At 52.1% G+C, this 9,483-nt stretch overlaps 1 pseudogene across 2 annotated transcripts; it reads right to left on the bottom strand.

The window, feature by feature from the left end:
• Window positions 1-7,335: 7,335 nt before the first annotated feature.
• On the bottom strand, window positions 7,336-8,962 carry LOC100278039 (BHLH transcription factor pseudogene; annotated as a pseudogene). Of its 2 annotated transcripts, NR_157189.1 has the most exons (4): window positions 8,776-8,962; window positions 8,553-8,636; window positions 8,323-8,443; window positions 7,336-7,413 (listed from the first exon to the last, which is right to left on the bottom strand). The product of NR_157189.1 is annotated as a BHLH transcription factor pseudogene, transcript variant 2 (transcript). The 2 variants fall into 2 exon arrangements; NR_157188.1 differs by lacking the exon at window positions 7,336-7,413 and having other exon boundaries at window positions 8,178-8,962.
• Window positions 8,963-9,483: the final 521 nt, after the last annotated feature.

The raw sequence follows: 9,483 nt of genomic DNA, 5'->3' as shown, positions 1-9,483 counted from the left end.
AGCCTGACGTCGCCGATGACGGGGTCGACGACGAGTGGGTATTTCCCCGGGCTCGGCACGTGGTCGGGGTGGTCGGCTTGGTCGAAGGTGATGGGCTTGTCGGACCAGTCTAGGTAGACTAGTGCCGCCACCTTCACCGAACAGACCTCCCGACGCTCTTGCTTGCGGTGCCGAGCCGAGGCGTTCGCCGCTTGCCCACCGTAGATCATGAAGTAGTCGCGGACCTCGGGGAACTCTCCTGCCTGGTGATCTTCCTTCTTGTCGTCGTCGTGGGCCCTGCCACCCTCCGCGGGTGGCCCGGCCCTGTGGAAGTGGCGCCGAAGCATGACGCACTCCTCAAGGGTGTGCTTGACGGGCCCCTGGTGGTAGGGGCACGACTCCTTGAGCATCTTGTCGAAGAGGTTGGCACCTCCGGGGGGTTTCCGAGGGTTCTTGTACTCGGCGGCAGCGACAAGGTCCGCGTCGGCGGCGTCACGTTTCGCTTGCGACTTCTTCTTGCCCTTCTTCTTGGCGCCGCGTTGAGTTGACGCCTCGGGGGCATCTTCCGATGGGCGGCCCTGGGGCTGCTCGTCCTTCCGGAAGATAGCCTCGGCCGCCTCCTGGCCGGAGGCGAACTTGGTGGCGATGTCCATCAGCTCGCTCGCCCTGGTGGGGGTCTTGCGACCCAGCTTGCTCACCAGGTCGCGGCAGGTGGTGCCGGCGAGGAACGCGCCGATGACATCCGAGTCGGTGATGTTGGGCAGCTCGATGCGCTGCCTCGAGAATCGCCGGATGTAATCCCGGAGAGACTCTCCCGGCTGCTGTCGGCAGCTTCGGAGGTCCCAGGAATTCCCGGGGTGCACGTACGTGCCCTGGAAATTGCCGGCGAAAGCTTGGACTAGGTCGTCCCAGTTGGAGATCTGCCCCGGAGGCAGGTGCTCCAACCAGGCGCGAGCGGTGTCAGAGAGGAACAGGGGAAGGTTACGGATGATGAGGTTGTCATCGTCCATTCCACCCAGTTGGCAGGCCAGACGGTAGTCCGCGAGCCACAGTTCCGGTCTCGTCTCCCCCGAGTACTTTGTGATAGTAGTCGGGGGTCGGAACCGGGTCGGGAACAACGCCCGTCGTATGGCCCGGCTGAAGGCCTGCGGACCGGGTGGTTCGGGCGAGGGACTCCGATCCTCCCCGCTGTCGTAGCGTCCCCCACGCCTGGGGTGGTAGCCTCGGCGCACCCTCTCGTCGAGGTGGGCTCGACGGTCGCGGTGATGGTGCTCGTTGCCGAGGCGACCCGGGGCCGCAGGCGCTGTGTTGCGCGTGCGCCCGGTGTAGACCGAGGCTTCCCGCATGAATCGGGATGTCGCGGCATGATGTTCTGAGGGGTACCCCTGCCTTCGGGAGGCGGAGCTCTCGGCCCGCTGGACTGCGGCGCCTTCCAGGAGATTCTTGAGCTCTCCCTGGATTCGCCGCCCCTCGGTGGTTGATGGCTCCGGCATCGCGCGGAGGAGCATTGCTGCTGCTGCCAGGTTCTGGCCGACCCCACTAGATGCGGGTGGCGGCCTGACCCTGACATCATCGGCGATGCGGTGCTGGAAGCCCTGGGGTAGATGACACATTTCTCCGGCCGGAGGTTGGCCCGCCCATGCCTGCCCGACGTCCCGGCGGATTGGCTCAAGCGCTCATGCTCCCTCGTCGAGCCTGGCCTGCACCCCGCGGATTTGCTCGAGCTGTGGGTCATGACCCCCCGCCGGAACGGGGACCACAACTAGCTCCCGTGGGATGTCAACGCGAGGCACCGGCCTAGGGAGATCACCGTCCTCCGGCATGCCGAGATGGTTGCCTTCAGAGGGACCCCCTAGATCGACGTGGAAACATTCGCGGCTTGGGCCACAGTCCTCGTCGCCGAGGCTGCGGCTACCGTCGGAACAGTCGGAAAGGCAGTAGTCGCATGCGGTCATAAAGTCCCGCATGGCACTGGGGTTGCCAAGTCCGGAGAAATCCCAACAGAAGCTGGGCTCGTCGTCTTCCTCGGACCCGGAGGGCCCGTAGGTCGAGACGTCCGTCAGCCGGTCCCAAGGTGACCGCATACGAAACCCCAGAGGGTCCGGACTCGCCTCTACGATAGCGTCCGCCAAAGCGAAGCCGCTAGGCAGGTCGAGGCTGAATCCGAAAGGCGTGGGATGGGAATCGGTCGGTACCTCTTGGTCGACGGGCGGTGATGAAGTCACGTCGGGGACTGACTGCACCGTCGTCTCAGGTACGAGGGTGATACCCAGCAAGCCTTTCGCGAGCGTGCTGGCGTCGTTTGCTTGCTCGGGACTGGCGTGTCGCGGGGAGACAACGCTCGTCTTCGTCTCAAGCGCGAGGTCGATGCCTGGCGCGCCCCCCGTTGGGGTGCTGGCGCTGTCGACTCGCTCGACAGCCGACGAGACGCTGCCTCCTGCTTGGCCTTGGTTGCCCCGCCTCCCCCTCCGTCGACGGGGAAGAGGACGGGGCGAGCTCGAAGGTTGTTCTTCCACCACGCGGGGAAGACGTCATCGATTCCGCCGCCGGCGGGCGGGCTGTCGGCCGCCATTGTCGCTGTGGCCCGGCGGTGGAAAAAGTATCATGTCGTAGCTGCCGTCGAGGGACATGAACTCAAGGCTCCCGAAACGGAGCACCGTCCCGGGCCGGAGAGGTTGCTGGAGACTGCCCATCTGGAGCTTGACGGGAAGCTGTTCGTCAACACGCAGTAGGCCCCTACCTGGCGCGCCAACTGTCGGCGTTTCGAGACTGGGGGGTCCCTAAGCCGACGAGTGAATGTCGCCGCGTGCCCCAGCCCAGATGGGTTGACGCGAGGCCGAGCGCGAAGGGGGGAAGTGAGGTGGCCGGAGACAGGCGTGAGAGAGGTGGAAATCCCGCGGCCTTCGTGTTCGTCCCGCGCCCAGGTCGGGTGCGCTTGCAGTAGGGGGTTACAAGCGTCCACACGGGAGAGGGAGCGAGCGGCTTCAAGCGAGCGCCTGTCTCGTCCTCGTCCCTGCGCGGCCAACCCTCCCTAAGAGGGCCCTGATCCTTCCTTTTATAGGCGTAAGGAGAGGATCCAGGTGTACAATGGGGGTGTAGCAGAGTGCTACGTGTCTAGCGGGGGAGAGCTAGCGCCCTAAGTACACGCCATCGTGGCGGCCGGAGAGGTTTTGACGCCCGGTTTGTGCGATGTCGTGGCCATCGGAGGAGCGCTGGAGCCTGGCGGAGGGACAGCTGTCGGGGCTGTCGAGTCCTTGCTGACGTCCTCTTGCTTCCGTAAGGGGGCCGAGAGCCGCCATCGTCAGGGAGCGTGCGGGGCACCATCATTGCCTATCTGGCGGAGCGAGCCAGATGGGACGCCGGTCTTGTTCCCCGTAGCTTGAGTCAGCTTGGAGTAGGGTAATGATGGCGCCTCCCGTTGACGTGGCTGGCCCGCGCCCTAGGTTGGGCGATGTGGAGGCTCCTCCGAGGTCGAGGTCGAGTCCGTCTTCCGTGGTCGAGGTCGAGTCCGAGCCCCTAGGTCGGGCGAGGCGGAGGCCGTTGGCTGAGGCCAGGGCGGAGTTCGAGTTCTGGGGTCGGGCGAAGCGGAGTTCGTCGTCTTCTGGGGCTGAGTCCAAGTCCGAGCCCTGGGTCGGGCGGAGCGGAATTCGTCGTCTTCTGGGTCTGAGCCCAAGTCCGAGCCCTGGGTCGGGCGGAGCGGAGTTTGCCATCTTCCGGGGCTTAGCCCGAGTCCGAGCCCTGGGTCGGGCGGAGCGGAGTTCGCCGTCTTCCGGGGCTTAGCCCGAGTCCGAGCCTTGGGTCGGGCGGAGCGGAGTTCGCCGTCTTCCGGGGCTTAGCCCGAGTCCGAGCCCTGGGTCGGGCGGAGCGGAGTTCGCCGTCTTCCGGGGCTTAGCCCGAGTCCGAGCCCTGGGTCGGGTGGAGCGGAGTTCGCCGTCTTCCGGGGCTTAGCCCGAGTCCGAGCCCTGGGTCGGGCGGAGCGGAGCTTCCTATGGTGCCTGCGGCCGGGCCTGACTGCCTGTCAGCCTCACTCTATCAAGTGGCACCGCAGTCGGAGCGGCGCAGACGGCGCTGTCTTTCTGTCAGACCGGTCAGTGGAGCGGCGAAGTGACGGCGGTCACTTCGGCTCTGTCGGCTGAGGGGGGCGCGTCAGGATAAAGGTGTCAGGCCACCTTTGCATTAAATGCTCCTGCGATTTGGTCGGTCGGTGCGGCGATTTGTTCAGGGTTGCTTCTTGGCGAAGACAGGGCCTCGGGCGAGCCGGAAATATGTTCGCCGCTGGAGAGGGGCCTCGGGCGAGGCGGAGATCCTCCGGGGTCGGCTGCCCTTGTCCGAGGCTAGGCTCGGGCGAGGCGTGATCGAGTCCCTCGAATGGACTGATCCCTGACTTAATCGCACCCATCAGTCCTTTGCAGCTTTATGCTATGGGAGTTACCAGCTGAGAATTAGGAGGCTTGAGGGTACCCCTAATTATGGTCCCCGACATTATTGTTCATTTTTTCCTCCATTTTTGTAACAGAGCTCGAAAGTGGAGGTTGAGTCGGTCTGTATATATGATGGGTTGGATTGAGGTTAATAAGGTCGATGCGTCGAGCCACAAACGGGTCATGCTGAACCGTGCTCGATCTGATGGGCTATTATACCTAGCATCAAGCTAAATGGACCAACAGTAAACGAGTCGTGCCCGTGTCGCCCAATGAACTTGTACGTAAGCCAAAACACGGTCCATGATGAGTGTAATGTTAGTCCGAACATGGTTACTATCATGCCATGTGTGTCCATACCAAAATAATCATGTCTCGTGCCGGCATATATATAGTGTGGTACCGCGGTCGGTACCAAATAGCATGAAACATGTGAGCCATTCAATGATTCTACTAGGCTGTATGTCGTATAGATTTTACATGATATCCTAGGAAAAAAGGCTCTCGTCTTAGCGTTATAGCAAGATGAACGAAGAAGAAAGAAGCAAGCTAGCCATATTGTGAGTCAGAATCGGTAGTGTCATTGTTTGAACTTTGAAGCGATGCTGAGTTCAACAAAGACGCATTTGATGAGTTTTCTATAGACTTGAAGAGTTTTGCCTGGACAGGCAAATCTGGTGGTTGTATGAAAATGTTAGTAAGCTAATATGGCCTAGGATTAACATGTATAACTAGATGAGTTCCCCGCAGAGTGCCGTGGGATATAACTAAAAAGAAATCTCGTGTTCATTGTTGAACTACACAGGTGGTTGAAATGTTGAATCCCTAAACAACGCGCCTGTACAACGTTCAACCGACATGAAAATTATAAGTCTACCAAAGCACCGAAGTACAAGAGAACAGACCCGACTAACAACGTGAACAGAAGTACAAAACTAGGCATTAGACTATCTTCAACAGCTTACTCATCCTCATACTCATATTTAAACTTCACTATACGAACGCTGCAGTCTACAGTGCAGAACAGTATTTTTAACTAAACTTTAGGTAGACTGCTGCGGACGGCCTTGCAACACATAAGGCATGTTTGGTTGCCTACCTCAATTGTCACACTTTGCCTAACTTTTCTGCCTAAGATTAGTTATTCAATTCGAACGACTAACCTTAGGCAAAGTGTGACACATTTAGCCACAAACCAAACATGCCCATAATCTGAGAGATTACTCCAAACAGCCAATATAAGTGACGTCGAGCAGGACCAATCCAAAATTACAGACAGTTTTTTTTACAAACAAATGAAGAGAGTGGATACAGTCATGCAGGTACACAATTAACGCCTATCTCAATGGATATGCTAGTATCACCTAACAACAGCCTATCTCAATGGATATGCTAGTATCACCTAACAACAGATTATACACCCCCAACCTAAGACTGTCAAGCTCAAACTCCAGCTTGCTTTTCCTGTGCAATTTCCAATGGACGAAGAATAACCGTACAAAGGAAATCGGGAAGAAAGTGCCATCCATGCATTTGCTTAAAAAAGTATGCTGAGTTTCTTATAGTTTACAAAATGGTGGTTCTGATATATGTTTCTGTATGCTGAGTTGCTGACGTCCCTGGTCTTTAGAAAAGAAGTTTTCGGGTCTTCCATGGCTACAAATCGTGGAAGAGACGCCTGATTTGCTCAACGCCGGCAGGCATTAGCGTGACAGGGCACCTTTTATGCTGGAACACAAGACAAAGTCACGTAAGCTGGTGATGGAGAGACAATTTGGCTTTGGCATACTATAGATCTGTAGAACTCCCCACCTGTGAGACAGATTTGAATATGCAGCTGTAGCAAAAAACAAAACCAGAAACAGAAAGAACGGAGGGGTTAGCACGCTTCTGGCAGCACAGGGGGCAGAGCGTCCTGTCAGGTGGCAACGGAATCCCGTCTTTGGCAACCTAGCAAAGATTGGCACAAATCCACAAAATATTATGATCATGAACATCTAAAAGGTTTCATGCTTCTATAATTGTGACAAATGAATGGCTGTAGCTCTGTGCTGGCATGAGTATAGTCAAGAGATGTACCTTAGGAGTTGGAGGAGGAGGGGGTGGTGGATATACAGTCGGAGCTGACATTCTTTCTTCAGCAGATTGATACCACCACTCCATCATCTGGATAAAGTTATCAGAAAGAGAACACTGAGTACAGTTGTGTTGTCGACTATTCGTGGTTCATATCACATGATATCTACCACAGGGATAGAGCTAATAGTTCATCTATCTGGCGACAGTTTTGCAAATATTGTGAGGACTTCCATTTCTTAGCTATCCAAAATTCAAAGAGTTAAGAGGATGACTTCTAGAATAATCCATCACATTTCAAATCAAGTATTCAATAACCGTCAACCATTTAATCTTAGAAGTCTGCCTGTAAGAAGATATATCTAAAGTGAGGGAAACATTAAAGTTCCTAGATTCTCTTAGTAGATTGCAGAACAGACCTTGAAAAAGAAGACTGCAGCAATTAAACCGGTTTGTGCATAATCTAGAGTTGTGTACACACAACTAAGGAACACTCGTTGCACAGCCTGCAGACGTCATACAAAAAGATTCTTGACATGAGTTAGCATTCAAGAATGCATACTTGAAACAAGCTACTGAGCACTGACAGTGGCAGTCCTCCTACCTTGAACCATGGAGGACCGCGAAGCCTCTCAAGTTCACGACTTCTAATCCTTGATATCCTAGAAGATGAATCCATCTAGTAGAGAAAACAAGGAATAATACACATCAGGCACTATACCTCATCAAGGAAACACATTGGTAAACTAATGTAGCAATAAGATTCTCAATATATGTCTACATAAACAATAACAAATATAACAGTCAGAAGAAAATGAGGAGTATACCAGCTCTTGTCCAGTAGCACGACAAACATGAATCCCAAGTACATGTAGTGCTGGACTATAAAATGCAGTTGCATCCAACAGATACAAGAGCTGGTATGCAAACGAGAGACCTACAAAACAATATAAGATGTCATAGGTGAAACTTAGTCTTATACTACCCACTAACCACCAATTGAAACACACTCGATTACCAGCGGTGACATGTTTGAATAGGACAGTATCAGTTCTTAGTGTAGGACGGTATCGGTTTTTAGTGTAGTATCTGATTACGGTTGGACTTAAACAAACATGGTTTAACCGGTTACCGTTCACGTTACAAATATGTGAATCAAACAGCACCAAATAAGCAGGCATTGCATTACACGAAACACAAATGGAATTGAATTAAACTGAACAGACCAAAAACACCATAACTGGAAACTAAAATGACAAAAAGTCAAGAAAGGATAATACAAAGATAACAAGAAAATTATAACTGCCTGTGTTCTTTTACTGGTGCTTAATACATTAACTAGTTAGATGCACGTGTGTTGCTATGGTTTCTATATATCATGATGCCATGAACTACAATTCAACTCTCAATCTGGTCCGATACAACAACAACAACAAACTGCCACAGAGGCGAACACACAACTGCCCAGAAATCAGACTGAGGCTTAAGATTGGCAAACACCAGCATCTAGCATGATGAAAGCTGAAGCACCACACCGTCCTCCACAGTCCACACTACTGCCCTCTCCCTTTTCTTTTCTTCTCCCAGAATTTTTTCTCGAGCCGACCAGTGTTGGTAAACACTCAAACAGAAGACAATTAGAGAGGGCGAGCAACAGTGGAAATAAACAAAAAAAAGGTGTCCAATAAAATACAAAAAAAATTCAAAACATTCTAATCGGTGTATAAATATGTTTACAAAATTGATGTGGTGCATATAGTGGATAATTAATAATATTATGTTTTCAATCATAGTTCTCATATTTTATTTGTCCACACCATTTACATATTCCAGATAGTGATATCACCTATCTTGCTTGTAGCTTCCAATCAATTGTATAACAAGATATGGAGCAACTCAGATACCATTAGCTTCCAATCAATTGTAGCTCACTATTTGGTTAACTGAAAATACTGTATTTGGTCACTCTGTGAAGGATAAGGATAAGGATAAGGATAAGGATAATGATCCTGAAAATGCCTGCAAAGTTGCATTGATTTGAGACAGTTGAAGATGAGACATTGGAGGAAACCAAACCTTGTGCTGTGCATGCAGCTGGAGATTTGGTTCCCTCCAACACTCACCTTCAGCTTCAAATTCTTCAGACAAGTCATGTCCAAGCTGCAGTGCACCAGTACACATACACATCATCTGACCAACTGAACATGAGATATTGGAGAAAACCAAGTCTTGGCTTGCTTTTGCAATCAGATTTGGTTCCATCCGATTCTCGAATTCAACTGCCGAACAGAGTGCTCACCCTAACCAAGCTAACTCATCACATGTACTTCACTCTGCAACAGCTACCGATAGAGGAGCTGAAGATAAGATGTTGGAGAAAACTGAACTACTGAAACTCTGTGACGGAACTGAAGATAGCGAGGCAGAGTTCAGCTTCCTACAACTCTTATCTTCAGAGCTAGCTAATGAAATGTTTGGGCTACGATGTTTCCAGCTTATGGTGCTTCTGCCCTTTTATACACACAGCTCAACCGAAAGACCATGTGCTGCTCTGTTCTGATATTCTCTACCATGATTCATGAGTAATGCATGTCCAGGAAAAAAGGTTCCAAAGAACAGTTATGCTTTCTAACAAACTCTGACCAGAAATATCCCTGCCATGCGTTTTGTATTTCATTTCAGGCATTCTGCTTCCTGCAACTCGGGCCTTTGATAAAAGTTTTCGTCTACACAGCATGATCCAGTTCAAGGTGTCAATGCTGAAGGTAAACAAAACCAAATCCTAAACTGCTGCTATATAAGATCTTTATCTTTCTTTGTGATATAGTAATGCCAGTAATCCATATGGACAGCCACTTTTACAGAACTGGTAGTAGCCCTAGCATCAATAGACAACCAATGGTCGGATTCTCTGAAACCTTTTTAGTTATCATGTGTTGCTTCACAGTTGCTGAAGAGGAAAACTGTACAGAAAGGCAAAGGCAGGAACACCAGGACAGCCAATAAA

The sequence above is a fragment of the Zea mays genome, chromosome 1 (assembly GCF_902167145.1).
Source record: "Zea mays cultivar B73 chromosome 1, Zm-B73-REFERENCE-NAM-5.0, whole genome shotgun sequence".
In the NCBI taxonomy this organism is placed as follows: domain Eukaryota; kingdom Viridiplantae; phylum Streptophyta; class Magnoliopsida; order Poales; family Poaceae; genus Zea; species Zea mays.
The sequence above is the reverse complement of the archived record's forward strand: the minus strand, read 5'-3'. Positions and strand labels throughout refer to the sequence as shown.